The sequence below is a fragment of the Choloepus didactylus genome, chromosome 5, assembly GCF_015220235.1.
Source record: "Choloepus didactylus isolate mChoDid1 chromosome 5, mChoDid1.pri, whole genome shotgun sequence".
Classification (NCBI taxonomy): domain Eukaryota; kingdom Metazoa; phylum Chordata; class Mammalia; order Pilosa; family Megalonychidae; genus Choloepus; species Choloepus didactylus.
This window is the reverse complement of record NC_051311.1, coordinates 81,763,058-81,778,765: the sequence shown is the minus strand read 5'-3', so window position 1 is coordinate 81,778,765 and position 15,708 is coordinate 81,763,058. Positions and strand designations below refer to the sequence as shown.

The 15,708-nt window shown below is 40.2% G+C and overlaps 1 pseudogene; it reads right to left on the bottom strand.

The window, feature by feature from the left end:
• Nucleotides 1–10,705: 10,705 nt before the first annotated feature.
• On the bottom strand, nt 10,706–11,179 carry LOC119535358 (annotated as a pseudogene).
• Between the last annotated feature and the right edge of the window lie 4,529 nt (nt 11,180–15,708).

Genomic DNA, 15,708 nt, shown 5'->3' with positions numbered 1-15,708 from the left:
ACGATGGAATACTACGCGGCAGTAAGAAGGAACGATCTGGTGAAACATATGACAACATGGATGAACCTTGAAGACATAATGCTGAGCGAAATAAGCCAGGCACAAAAAGAGAAATATTATATGCTACCACTAATGTGAACTTTGAAAAATGTAAAACAAATGGTTTATAATGTAGAATGTAGGGGAACTAGCAGTAGAGAGCAATTAAGGAAGGGGGAACAATAATCCAGGAAGTACAGATAAGCTATTTAACGTTCTGGGGATGCCCAGAAATGACTATGGTCTGTTAATTTCTGATGGTTGTAGTAGGAACAAGTTCACTGAAATGTTGCTATATTATGTAACTTTCTTGGGGTAAAGTAGGAACATGTTGGAAGTTAAGCAGTTATCTTAGGTTAGTTGTCTTTTTCTTACTCCCTTGCTATGGTCTCTTTGAAATGCTCTTTTATTGTATGTTTGTTTTCTTTTTAACTTTTTTTTTCATACAGGTGATTTGAAAAAAGAAGGGAAAGTTAAAAAAAAAAAAAAAAAGAAAAAAGACAAACAAGGGGAAAAAAAAAAAAAAAAAGATGTAGTGCCCCCTTGAGGAGCCTGTGGAGAATGCAGGGGTGTTTGCCTACCCCACCTCCATGGTTGCTAACATGACCACAGACATAGGGGACTGGTGGTTTGATGGGTTGAGCCCTCTACCATAAGTTTTACCCTTGGGAAGACGGTTGCTGCAAAGGAGAGGCTAGGCCTCCCTGTATTTGTGCCTAAGAGTCTCCTCCTGAATGCCTCTTTGTTGCTCAGATGTGGCCCTCTCTCTCTGGCTAAGCCAACTTGAAAGGTGAAATCACTGCCCTCCCCCCTACGTGGGATCAGACACCCAGGGAAGTGAATCTCCCTGGCAACGTGGAATATGACTCCCAGGGAGGAATGTAGACCTGGCACCGTGGGACGGAGAACATCTTCTTGACCAAAAGGGGGATGTGAAAGGAAATGAAATAAGCTTCAGTGGCAGAGAGATTCCAAAAGGAGCCGAGAGGTCACTCTGGTGGGCACTCTTATGCACACTTTAGACAACCCTTTTTAGGTTCTAAAGAATTGGGGTAGCTGGTGGTGGATACCTGAAACTATCAAACTACAACCCAGAACCCATGAATCTCGAAGACAGTTGTATAAAAATGTAGCTTATGAGGGGTGACAATGGGATTGGGAAAGCCATAAGGACCAAACACCACTTTGTCTAGTTTATGGATGGATGTGTAGAAAAGTAGGGGAAGGAAACAAACAGACAAAGGTACCCAGTGTTCTTTTTTACTTCAATTGCTCTTTTTCACTCTAATTATTATTCTTGTTATTTTTGTGTGTGTGCTAATGAAGGTGTCAGGGATTGATTTAGGTGATGAATGTACAACTATGTAATGGTACTGTAAACAATCGAAAGTACAATTTGTTTTGTATGACTGCGTGGTATGTGAATATATCTCAATAAAATGATGATTTAAAAAAAAAAATATGTTATTGGTAAAAAATGCTAACCATCATCTGAAACTTCAGTGAGTCATAATCTTTTTGCTGGTGGAGAGTCTTGCCTTGATGTTGATAGCTGCAGACTGATCTGGGTGGTGGTTGCTGAAGGCTGAGGTGGCTGTGGGAATTTCTTAAAATAAGGAAACAATGAAGTTTGCCACATTAATTGAATCTTCCAGTCATGAAAGATTTATCTGTAGCATAAGATGCTGTTTGATAGCATTTTACCCACAGTGGAATTTCTTTCAAAACTGGAGTCAGTCCCCTCAAATCCTGATGCTGCCTTATCAACTAAGTTGATAAAATTCTAAATTCTAATTCTAATATTTTAAATCCTTTGTAGTCATTTCAACAGTGTTCACAGCGTCTTCAACAGGACTAGATTCCATCTCAAGAAACCACTGTCTTTGCTCTTGCACATGAAGCAACTCCTCATCCATTTAAATTTTATCATTAGATTGCAGCAATTCAGCCACATCGTCATGCTCCACTTCTAATTCTAGTTCTCTTGCTATTTCCACCACATCTGCAGTGACTTCCTCAACTAAAGTCTTGAATCCCTCAAAGTCACCCATGAGGGTTGGAATCAACTTCTTCCAAACTCCTGTTAATGTTGATATTTTGACTTCCTCCCAAGAATCACAAATGTTCTTCATGGTGTCAAGAATAGTGAATCCTTTCCAGAAGGTTTTCAATTGACTTTGCCCAGATCCATCAGAGGAATCACTATCTATGGCAGTTATAGCCCTAAGAAATGTGTTTCTTCAATAATAAGAATTGAAAGTAAAATGATCCCTTGATCCATGGGCTGCAGAATGGTTGTTGTGTTAGCAGGCAAGAAAATGATGTTAATTTCATTGAAGAGCTCTTGGGTGACCAGGTGCACTGTCAACGAGCAGTTATATTTTGAAAGGAATCTTTTTTTCTGAACAGTAGTTCTCAACAGTGGGTTTAAAATATTCAGTAACCCATGTTGTCAACAGATGTGCTGTCATCCAGGCTTTGTTGTTCCATTTATAGAACATAGGCAGAGTAGATTTAGCATAATTCTTCAGGGCCCTAGGATTTTCAGAATGGTAACTGAGCATTGGTTTCAACTTAAAGTCACCAACTACATTAGCCCCTAACGAGAGGGTCAGCCTGTCCTTTGAAGCTTTGAAGCCCTGACTTCTCCTCTGTAGCTTTGAAAGTCCTAGATGGCATCTTCTTCCATTAAAAGGCTGTTTTGTCTACATTGAATATCTTTTGTTTGGTATAGCCACCTTCATCAATTATCTTAGTTAGATATTCTGGATAACTTGCTGCAGCTTCTGCATCAGCACTTGCTGCTTTACCTTGCACTTTTTTTAAAATGCAATTTTATTGAGATATAGTCACACACCATACAATCCATCCAAAGTATACAATCAGTGGCTACCATTATCATCAAATAGTTGTGTGATCATCACCACAATCAATTTTAGAACATTTTCATTACTCCAAAAAATAATAATAAGAAGAAGATAAAATAAAAATATAAAAGAAAACCCCAAACCTCTTATCCCTCCCTTATTTTGACCCCTAGCATTGGTGTGGTACATTTGTTACTGTTGATGAAAGAATATTAAGATAGAACTGTTAATTATAGACCATAATGTGCAATAGGTACATTTTACCTTGCAATTTTATGTCATGGAAATGGCTTCTTTCCTTAAACCTCGTTAGCCAACCTCTGCTAACTTCATACTTTTCTTCTTCAGCATCTGCACCAATCTCAGCCTTCATAGAACTGAAGAGTTAGGGCCTCAGTCTGGATTAGGCTTGGCTTGAGGGAATGTTGTGGCAAGTTTGATCTTCTATCCAGACCACTAAAACTTTCTCCATATCAGCAATAAGGCTGCTTTGCTTCCTCATGATTCATGTGTTCACTGGAGCAGCACTTTTAATTTCCTTCAAAAACTTTTCCTTTGCATTCATAACTTGTTCTAGCTCAGCTTTTGACATGCCTTCCTCACTAAGCTTAATCATTTCTAGATTTTGATTAAAGTGAGAGATATGCAGCTCTTCCTTTCACTTGAACACTTAGAGGCCATTGTAGGGTTGTTAATTGGCCTAATTTCAATATTGTTGTGTCTCAGGGAACAGGGAGGCCAGAGGAGAGGGGAACGGCTGGTCGGTGGAGCAGCCAGAACAAACACAACATTTACTCATTAAATTCACCATCTAATGTGGGTGTGGTTTGTAGTGCTCCAAAACAATTACAACAGCAGCAGCAAAGATCATTGATCACAGATCACCATAACAGAAATAATAATAATGAAAAAGTTTGAAATATTATGAGACTTACCAAAATGTGACCCAGAGACATGAAGTGAGCACTTGCTTTTGGACAAATGGTGCCAACAGACTTACTCAATGCAGGGTTGTCACAGAGCTTCAAATTTGTAAAAACTGCAATATCTGAGAAACAATAATGTGAAGCACAAGAAGAGGAGGTATGCCTGTAGGATCTTTACAGATGTAATTAGTTAAGATAAGAACGTACTGAATTAGGGTGGTTCTAAACCCAATTTCTGGTTCCTTGTAAGAAGAGAGGACACACGGAGAGACACAGAGAGAAGGAGACGTGAAGACGGCAGCAGAGACTGGGGTGTTGCAGCTGCGAGCCAAGGATGGCTGAGGACTGCTGGGAGCCTCAGAAGCTAGGGGAGACGCGTGAGATGGTTTCTCCTCAGGGCCTCCAAGAGGAACCAATCCTGCCAACACCTTGATTTCAGACTTCTGGCCCCCTGAACTGTGACAGAATAAATTTCTATTGTTTAAAGCCCCCGAGTTTATGATAATTTGTTAAAAAGTACAGCCTTTGGAAACAAATACAAGGCCCATCTGAGAAAACTGTTACAACTTTTAAGCTGGGAGTCAACAAAGTTTATATTGTTTATATTCCTGAATATTTAAATGATTAAGAAAGAGCCTTAAGAAATTGTCAAATGAAATAGGAGACTAATAAGTGATGAACTACAATTGATTTTGAATTGGAAAGACAGAGCAACAGCAGCTTTATCCTCCAAGGCAACATGGTCATGAGAAAGCATTTTTTACAGTATCCTTTGTAATTTGTCTAAGTATATTTGTCAAAAAGTGACTGACGCTAGATTTCTAAGATGTCACTTTCTCGTCTCCCATTTATCAACTCTGTGGCTAAAAAAAATATGTGGGTTGAGAAATTCATTGGTGACCAGAAGCTGCATTGCCATCAGAGAGTTCTAGGAATGATCCACCATAGACCCTTCCATCAGCATGTCGGCATGTTGTGTCCACACGAGGGATACAGGGTATTGGTTATTCTCCCTGACTGGTGTCACCATCAGTGGACAAAATTTACTTTCAGAAAGGAATGTTTTTGATGACTTTTATATCCAAGCATGTCACTGCAGCCACACCTGAAGGTTGGTCTGTGTTTTGAGTTTAGTTTCTCTTTAGGAAGGAGACATTGCCCCTATCTATGGACATACCAAATACTCAAAGCTTCTCAGAAGTTAGGGGACTCATGTACATGGACAGACCCAAGGAGGGGGCTCTGGAAATGAGCCGGATGCTGTGCTTGGGAAAGTTAGTATGAAAAAATCTATTTGGGAAGGTCCAATAATTCTTACTTCTAGTGAAAGTAATCATTTGCACTGAGCAAGAATTAATTGATTATAAATGGTAAATATAATTCAGAAAGCATTTGGTGTTTGATTGCTATCCTTGCTCCGTGTGTGTGCATATTTATAATTCTAAGATACATGTGTATTCAGGAGACAGAGTTCTTAGCTGCAGAATTTCTTACATCTGGTGGTTAAAATGCTGTATGGTATGCAAGAAAGATGTTATTATTCTTATTTTTAAAAGATGTCTAACTGAGGTCCGGAGAGATAAAGTAACTTGCCCAAAGTTTTACATGCGTGGTGGCACATCCAGGACATGAACATTGCCTCTTGCACATCTGAAGATGCTGCCTCTCCACCATCCCCAGGGCAGGTGCTCTGTAATTTGCTTTTCTAGAAGTGATGATAAGATTGTGCTTTCTAGTGGTGTCCTTAGGGGCCCAGTGACAACAACAATATCAGTAGGGAGTGGCACAGCCTGTTCCCTTCAAGTGGGGCTTTTTAATCTCCAGGTGCTACCTAACGGGCGTACTATCATGATCAAAGCCATGTCCTATTCAACATAAGTAGACGATTGGAGGCCCACCCCAATGAAATGCCTGGAATAGGGCCTGCCACTTGGTAGGCAGTTTGTTGATTTGACTGTTCCTAGCATTACATATCAAAATTTCCATCAAGTAGGTATACTAAGGATATTTTCTTATTTACTTATAAATTCAACAAATATTTATTAAACACCTGTTGTATGCTTGGCACTGCCCTATGGTCTAGGAATTACGGGGTGAAACAACAAGTTCCCTGCTTTCATGGAGAGTCTGGATAGAGAAACATTAAATTAATTAGGAAATTTCAGATATGATAAGTGATCCAAAGCAAATTACAAAGAGTAACGTGATATAGTGTGGTGGCTGAGCTGGGGAGCAGCAGTAGATGGGGTGGGGTGTGCTTCAGAGAATTATTCTCCACAGATAAGCTAAGACCTGAGTGAATCCAAGAGCCTACTGTGCAAGGTTCTGGGGGATGAGCTTTCCAGGAAAAGGCCCTACGGTAATAAGCAAGGTGTGTTTGAGGAACCAAGAAAAAGATCAAAAAGAGGACGAGCAAATATGGAGTGTTGTAACTGAGGGGACAAGTAGAATGTGATAAAGATGAAGAGATTGCTGGGGCCTTATAGACCACAATCAGAATTTGGATTTTATTCTGATTATACTCAGAAGCTGCTGGAGGGTTTGAAGTAGAGTGGTCATAAACTCTGATTTAGAATTTAGAAGGCGATTCAGACTCTTGTATAATGAGTGGATTTCAGGGGGCAGGGGAGAAAGTCAGGGCCAGTGTGCCCATTTGTATATATTATGTCCCCCAGAAAAAGCCATGTTCTTTGATGCAATCTTGTGGGAGGAGGCTATGGCAGGGTCCGGGTGAGAGACGTTGGTGGCAGGAAGTGAAGGGTGTCAGTGGAGGTGGCAGGAAGTGGCTGGGTTTGACACGTATATGTTGGAGGGAGGACTTGGCTGATGGATTGCCCGAGGGGAAAGGAGAGCAAAAGAGAAGAATCAAGGATGATTTCTTGTGTTTAGGCCTGGGCAACAGGTAATGGTAATGCCATTTTTTGAGGAACAGGATTTATGTTTGTAAGTGTATATGTGGGATGGGGAGGGGAGGATCAAGAAGGTTGTCCAAGAGCACCTTTGGAAACTGCTTGTAAAAGGAAACCATGAGACAGAGGAATATGGGTAGAGCTAGGCTTTGACAAGATTGGAGTTTTCTTTGATCTCTCCTTGCTGTGGTGTGGAGGTCCAGGAAGTTATGTTTGTAACTGTGTCAATTTCTTTTCTTAAGGAGTGGCAACATTACTTAAAAATTGCCTATGCACAATAACTCCCCCCAAGTTTTGAGTAACTCGGATTTCAGTGTTATAAAATGTAAATGGTTCCCCCAAAGGTCAGGTAGTTTATCTTCTCAAAGTGATTTATGTTAGTGGCTCTGGTTGTTTATCTCTTCAGTGACTCTGCTGCCAGGAATAGAAAGAAAATCCTGAGACATCTTCTTCTTCATTAGGTGGTGGGACAAGAGGTTTAAAGCCCCTGTCCAAGTTATTAATTAACCACTTAACCTGGTTCTATAATGAGATATGAGGAATTCTTTCTCTTCATCTTATAGGAATAGTATGTCATATAAAGAAAGCAGAATATCCCCAAATAGATAGTATGGTTGTGTAGGATACTGAAAAACAGCACTTTTCCCTCCCTGCAGTTCAGCGATCGCCACAAAAATAATTCAAGGCTTTGAACATCCGTTAGTATTTGATTATAATTTAATCAACCTCTTCACTCACGTAAGATAAGATATCACCAGGGGATAATATTGGGTGCCAGACAAATGACTTCCCTGATTTTGACAGGGACTCTCATGGCCTTTAGACTGGCACTAATAATCGGAGTCATGAGTTAAGGTAGCTGGAATGCTCACCTCCCACGTGATGTGAATTTAGTTTTTTCTTCTTTGCATGTTTAACATTCAGAGACCACCAAAATCCTAAACTTGTGAGACTTTCGACAGCTGAGAATTTGAGACACTGAAGGGGTGGAGTATTTAACTTAAAGCTAGGCTACAATTAGACTCGGAAGACTCTAAGGCCATATGTGGATGAAGAAGTTGAAATTTGTTCCTAATGACTAATGTCTCTACCTCCCTTATCTGCATCTTTTTTCTCTCCATGGCACCTACATTAATGAGTACTGCTTCCTGGACTTCTCATTTCAGGAGAAAAGGTTGTGATTAATGAATTCTTGGTTAAATTAGACTGGTGACAATGACACCAGACTGGTGTTATTCCTCCAGCGGGAAGTTTGCGTTTTTAAAGAATAGATACTTGGAAAAGTGCTTAGTTTAAGGGGAAAATAAAAAAGAGTTTTTGATGTGGAATTTTAGTCACACAATCTCTGGTTGATGGTCTCGTGTTTGGGGCAAGGAGCATCCTCCAGCCATAGCAAATCAAAGATGGCTTGCTCTGTCATCCTGAAGTCTGGTCCTGGTGCAGCTTCCATTTATTCTCTATAGCCCAAGAAGAAATAGAGATGGAAATATTGATATTTCCACTTGTAGGGCTATTTTATTTAAAATGAAAAGAGTGTTTTTACCCGTGTCCTCTCTATCCCATATTATTTACATACATATATTTGAGAAAATATTTAAAAAAAAAAGTTTTTTCCTTGTTTAAATTCTTTTTTTTCCTGCCACATTTACTCCTTCCCACTGTACATATGTAAAAGATGCTTGTTAAATTAAAGCCACTAACTGGTTGCATGTTAGTACTGAGATCTTACCTTAGCACAGTGGTTCTCAAATTTGATTGTGCAGTGTGCAGCAGAATTAACAGGAGGACTTGTTAAAACAGATTGATGGGCCCCACCCCCAGAGTTTCTGATTCAGTAAGTCTGGGGTAGGGGCTGAGAATTTGCATTTCTGACAGATTCTCAGCTGCTGCTGCTGCTGCTACTGCTACTTTGGGGACCACATTTTGAGAACCCTTGATTTAATTATCCCTTACCCTCATCTGAGCCCTCACAGGAGTCCCTTTGGCAGTAAAGAAAAGCAGTTGCCCCAGTTGCCTGGTATTTCTCACTCTGAATCAAAGGAACTCAAGCACTAAACCTTAACAACTAAATTATTTTCCACCTTAATTTTGGCAAGAACATCTATTTTAGATGACTGACTTTTTAAGAGGTGGGAGTAATCCACACTTAGCAAACTACCTCCACTTCTAATAATAATAATTATAGAGACTCATTTTAGTTTCCCAGATGCTAAAACAAATACCATACAATGCATTGGCTAAACAACAGGAATTTATTGGTTGATGGTTTTGAGGCTAGGAGAAGTTGAAAATCAAGGTGTCAGCAAGGCGATGCTTTCTCCCTGAGGACTGGCATTTTGGGGCTGGCTGCCAGTGACCCTTGGTCCTTGGCTTTTCTTTCACATGGTGATGCACATGGCAAGGTCCTCTCCTTTCTTTTCTGGGTTCTGCTGACTTCCAGCTAATAACATCTTTAAAAAGTCCTATTTACAATTGGTTCACACCCACAGGAATGGATTAAGATTAAGAACATATTTTCCTGGGGTACATAACTCTAAGCCACCGTAGGACACCACTCAGTTTAATCACATTTGTCTATTTGTCTGTGCGTGGACCAAGTTTCTCTGATATTGAAAACTTGTGTTATCTTTCATTTGGTTCAAAAATCAAACCATGAATTGAACTTAAGTAATATCTTGATACTTTTTAGTGGGTTGATAAAGTTCAAATTACTTGGTGTCCTGAACATCTTCAGCTGCACAGTGATATAATAGGTATCTCCAGGATCTATTTCAAATGTCACCTTTCCATGAAACTTTTCCAGTTTTGCTCAGGCAGGAGGGAACCTCCTTTGAAAGGTTCATAAGACACTTAATTCACATGCTGTTGTTTATCATAGAGCATTATGATATCTTACACGTCTTTCTCCCTCAGTAGATTGTGAGCTTTCAAGAAAGGACGAACTTTTTTTTTTGTAACCTCATTGCCAATTATAATGCCAAGTATGTAATGGATGCTTAATAAATGTTGCTAAATGAATGAGATTTCAAAAAAGCTATCATGAAACAAAGATTGATAAGGAGACCTTGTTTCATCCAAAATGATGTACTGTTTCTCTTTTGAACAAATGATAAACCTAATTGCAAATGGCAACAGATACAATTTACTAATCTTGTGGCTACTTTGAAGTTTATGAAGATCATTTTGTAAAATGAAATGGCTCTGACTATTAAAAAGGTAACTTTGATTATAAAACTAATATTTATTTATTGTAGGATATCTGGAAAATACCAGAAGAGAAGAAACTCTAAAACTCATCCCTAATTTCATCCCCACATCAAATAATCATAATCATATTCAAAATTTTCATAGCTGTTTTTTAACAGCTTACTTCAAGATGAGTTATCTTTGTCATGGTCCATAAAAATCCATTTGGAATTTATTGAAGACTGCATTGAAATTATAGATTAAACTTAGAAGAATTGACATTTTTTATAACAATAAAAAACAGTTTAATTACACTTCACAGAAGTTAACTCATTTGATTCTTAGAACAACCCAATGAAGTAGTTACTATTGTCATTTCCATTTTACAGACAAGGCAAGAAGGCTCAGAAGCTAATTAATTTGCCCTATTTATACAACCAGGAAAATAATAAATCCAGAAACATAAAATGCCATTCCATTTAATCAAACCTTTAAAAATTTCCTTCAGTAATGTTTTACAATTTTTTTTCTCATAGGACTTACATATTTTTATGAGGTTTATTCCAAGATGTTTTACAGGTTTTGTTGCCAGTGTCAGTGAGCTATTTCTCCCACTACAATGCAGATTGGTTAATGCTGGTATGGTGCTTTGGAGCAGAATGTGCCCCGGAAAGACATGTTCTTAAACCTAATCCATTCCTGTGGGTGTGAATCCATTGTAAGTAGGACTTTCTTTTCTTTCTGAGTTAGTCATATCTTTATTAAAAAATTTGGCATCTTAGTGTTTTCCACCAACTCGGGGAGCAGAAATTTTCACAGGCTTCATAATCTTTTGTTTAGGTGCTGCCTTTGTGGGAGACTTTGCAGCAGGCATTGCTGTCTTTTTAGATGCTTGCTTAGCCTTTTTTGCTTCTTTTGCAGCCCTGATAGCTTGTCTCATTGAGGCTTTCTAACTTTGGATTTCTGATTCCTCTTGGCCATAATATCAGCAAGAGATGCACCAGTGATAGCCCTCTGGAATTTAACTGCACGATGAGTTCTTTTCTTTAGAATTTCTTCTGACTGCCCCCTTTTTATGCTTTCTTCTGTAGAGTACAGCCCAGTTTATCTGCTGAGGGTTTCTCTTGGAAAGGAATGCTGACTTGCATTTTGCATTAAGGAATTGAAAAACCTTCCCATCTGTCCTGGTGTAGAGCCTCCCATGTCCAGGATAGATCTTGTACCCATTGAAATTGCAAAGCTCGACCTTCATGGCTGAGGATGCCAGGAGACAGGAAAGATGGCAAAGGGAAATGTAAGTAGGACTTTCTGATGAGGTGACTTCAGTTAAAGCATGGCCCACATCAATCAGGATGAGTCTTAATCTTATTACTGGAGTCCTTTACAAGAGGAATGAAATTCATACATATGGAGAGAAAGCCACAGAGGAAACAGCCAGAAACTGAAATTAATGGAACCCATTAGAGAAGGGAGAGGCCAGGAGAGGCTGCCATGTCCTTTGCCATGTGATAAGCTAAGGACCAAGGATTGCCAGCAGCCAACCCCAGAATGCCACAGTCTTTGGGGAGAAAGCATCCTTGCATTAATGATGCCTTGATTTGGACTCTCTCTTAGTCTCAAAACTGTGAGCTAAAATTCCAATTCCTTAAGCTGAACCACTGCATGGTGTTTGCTTGAGCATCCCCGGAAACTAAAACAGATTTTGGTACTGAGAGTGGGAGGCTGCTATTACAAATACCAAAAAACGTAGAAACAGCTTTGGAATTGGGGTATGGGTAGAGGCTGGAAGAATTGTGAGGGCTCAAAGAATGAATGAAAGCAGTAGAGGAAGTTTATGTCATCTTAGAGAATAAATAATTCATCAGAATGTTGGTAAAAAGAAGGAAGCTAAAGGTACTTCCAAGAGGCCTTGGAAGGAAATGATGAATGTGTTATTGGAAACCAGAGGAAAGGTTATCAGAAACTGGAGGAAAGGTGATCCTTGTGTTAAAGCGGCATAGAGCTTGGCAAAATTGAGTTCTGATGTTGGATAGAAGGCAGAATTTGAAAGTGATGAATTTGGATGTTTAGCTGAGGAGTTTTCCAAGCTAAGTGTGGAAGGTGCACCTTATAGTAAAATGCAAGAGGAAAGAGATAAACTGAGAATTAAGCTCTAAAGCACAAAGGAACTTATGATTTTGAAAATTTAGAGCCTATCCAGATAGCATGCTCTCATACTAGAGCCAGAAGCAGCTCTACAGGGACCTCCTGGAGCTTTTGAAGGTGACACCCCAGAGAACAGGGCTCCACGTGAGGGTTTAATGGAACATGGAACCAGTCAGCAATTTCCGTGGAAGTCAGGATTGGAAATGCAGTTATCCAGGAAGGTTCTGTGGAAAGTCCTTTTGTCTGATGGTTTGGACCCCTATGACTGTGTGAAAAGTGGACAAGTTTTTTTATAAGATTTGTATGAGCAGAACCACTGCCAGCCAGGACAGAGAGGGAAAGGAGAAGGGACAAACTGAAGGAAGAACAATTTCAAGGGCAGAACTATGGAAGCTGAGGCTTTACCAAAAGAGATCTCCTTGGGCCAAGAAAGTGGGCCCACCTATGTGTGTGGAAAGAGAAGGTCCACCCCTGGGCTTGGAGGGGGCAGGTCATCTTCCCCGGCACCTGGAGAGTGCAGGCTTTTGACCACATTGTTTGGGAAGTGTGCTGCCACCTCCATGCTTGGAGATGGTGGGGCCTATGCCCTAGTGTTTGCAGAGAGTCTGGCCACCATTCCAGTGTTCGGAGAGTGTGAGGCCTGTGGCTCAGGGTTTGTGGAGAGCCTGGCCACCATCCTGATGCTCAGAGATGGTGGAACCTGCACCCCAGCATTTGGGAAGAGCACGGCCACTGAGCAAGCACTTGGAAGGGGTAGGGATGTGGCTTCATCCAGCCAGGAGGACAAAACATCCATCTATAGATGACTCTCAGTCCTTGAAATCTAATGGAGCTTGCCCTGTTGGGTTTCAGAGTTGTCTGGGAACTGTGACCTCTGTTTTCCTTCAAATTTCTCCCTATTAGAATGGAAATGTCTATCCTATGCCTGTCCTTCCCTTGTATATTGGAAGCAGATAACTTATTCTCTAGGTTTCCCAAGTCCACAGATAGAGGGGGATTATGTCCAAGAACAGACCACACTCATAACTGATTCTGATGAGATTTTGTACTTAGCACTGTTACTGAAATGACTTTTTGGGATGTTATGATGGAGTGAAGGTATTTTGCATGTAGAAAGAACATGTCTTTTTGGGGTTTAGAGGGTAGAATGTGTTTGAAGCTGTATATACCCCAGAAAAACATCTTAAACCTAACCGTAACCTATTCCTGTAGGTGTGAACCCATTGTAAGTAGGACATTATGAGATTACTTCAGTTAAGTTGCGGCCCAACTGAATCCAGATGGATCTTAATCCTATTACTGGAGCCCTTAATAAACTGAATGAAATTCAGACAGAGAAGGTGACAGAGGGAGCAGCTAGAAGCTAAAATCGATAGAACTCATTAGAGAAGGGAGAAGCCGGAAGAGGCCGCCATATGCCTTCCCATGTGACAGGCTAAGGACCAAGGATTGCCAGCAGCCAGCCCCAGAACACCTCAGTCTTTGTGGGAAAAAGCATCATATTAGTGATGCCTCAATTTGGGCTTTCTCAGCCTCAAAACCATGAGGAAATACATACCCATTATTTAAGCTGACCCTTTGCATGGTATTTGTTTGGGGAGCCCAGGAAACTGAAACAGCTAGCATTCAGGAAAGAAGTGATTTTCATATGTTGATCTTGTATTTGGTCATCTGACAATACTCTCTTGTTAGCAGTCTCAGTTTCCTGGGGCTGCCAGAACAAAGGACCACAAACTAGGTGGCTTAAAACAACAGAAATCTATCGCCTCACAGTTCCAGAGGCCAGAAGTCTAAATAAAGCTGCTGGCAGGGCCATACTCTCTCTGAAATGTGTTGGGAGAATCTTTTCATGTCTTTCTCCTGGCTTCTGGTGGCCCAAGGTGTTCCTTGGCTTATGGGAGTGTGACTGTGGTCCCTGCCTCTTCACAGGACCTGTCCTCTCTGTCTCTCTACACATGGCATTCTCATCTCCAGTGTCTGTCCCTGTGTCCAAGTTTCCTCCCTCTTATAAAGTTATGACACCAGTCACATTAGATTAGATTCCACCCTAATCCAGTTTGGCCTCATCTTAACTAATAACTTCTTCAAAGATCCTATTTCCACATGGGGTTACACTCAGAGATCGGGGTTTAGAACTAGAACATGACATGATTCAATCTATAACATTAGCTGTCATAGCTTAAAATATTTCATAAGTGTGTTGGTTTGCTAAAGCTGCTGGAATGCAATATACTGGAAATGGGTTGGCCTTTTCAATAGGGATTTATTAGGCTGCAAATTTACAGTTCTAAGGCCATGAAAATGTCCAAATTAAGGCATCAAGTGGAGGATACTTTCTCTTAGGAAAGGCCGATGGCATCTGGGCTTCCTCTGTCACACAGGAAACCACATGGCCGGAGTCTGCTGGTCCTTTTTCTTCTGGTTTCTGGTTTCAAAATAACTTTCTCCAAAATCTCTCTGGGCTTTTGTCTCAGCTTCTCTCAGCTCTGAGTTCTCTCTAAAATGTCTGTGCCTTTTATCCTTTGATAAAGGACTCCAGCAAGGGGATTAAGATCCACCTTGAATGGGCGGGTCACATCTCCATGGAAAAAAAATAATCAAAAGGTCCTACTCACAATAGGTCTGCACCCACAAAATTGGATTAAAAGAACATAGGCTTTTCTGGGGGTATATAACAAATCCAAACCAGCACAACAAATATTATATAAACATTCTCAGTGATAAATGTGCAACCAAATTCAGAACATCATACACACACACACACAGCACATGCACATGCAAACACACTTAGCATGCAAAATATGTTGCAGAATGTATAGAACCCTCAACACATCCTGGGTTTCAGCCCTGCGGCCCGGCTTCTACTGCCCATAGCTGTCCCATAGCTGTCCCATAGCTGTCCCTCTGAGGACGAGTTACCTCAGAGCCAAAGCCTCCCAGCTGGCCTAGATCATCCCTAACGCTTCCAGTCTCCACCTCTACAAAAACTGCAATGCTTTTCCTCATTTGAGTTCTCAGTGATCTCAGGGATCCACATGCTTATTTACTTCTTTTAAATTTGACCAAGTCCAAGACCTTTTCTGCCTTTTTTGGACAATCCGGCTTAAATACCTTCACATAACCAGACCTTCTAGTCACAGAGCCTGATTCATTTTAGGGCAGCCATTACTTAGGAGTTAACTTCTCCTTTACTAGCCTTGATACACAAATGCCCATCCCAGCTGGGTAAGGAGAAATTAGGCCATAGCTTGGCTGTCTTCTTGGGAAGGGGTATAGCTGCCTTCCATTCCTTACTGATGAATCTAAACGAGTTGAAACAAAACTCAAATTTCTTAGAGTTTCCTATTCTTGTACTACAACTAGATAACTAAAGTTTATTTCAGGATAGATTTTGGGTTTTATCAAATCCCTTTTCAGCATCTACTGAGAGAATCATTTAGTTTTTCTTTGTTTATTTATGCAAGGAACTAAAGAACAGATTTCCCATTGTTTACCCATCCTTTTGTTCTTATATAAAGTCCTACTTGGTCATGCTGTATTATTCTTGCAATATGCTGCTACTTTTGATTTGTACATTTTTTTTTCAAAAATATTTTTACATTTATAATCCTACATATTTCAAAAAAAAGGCTACTT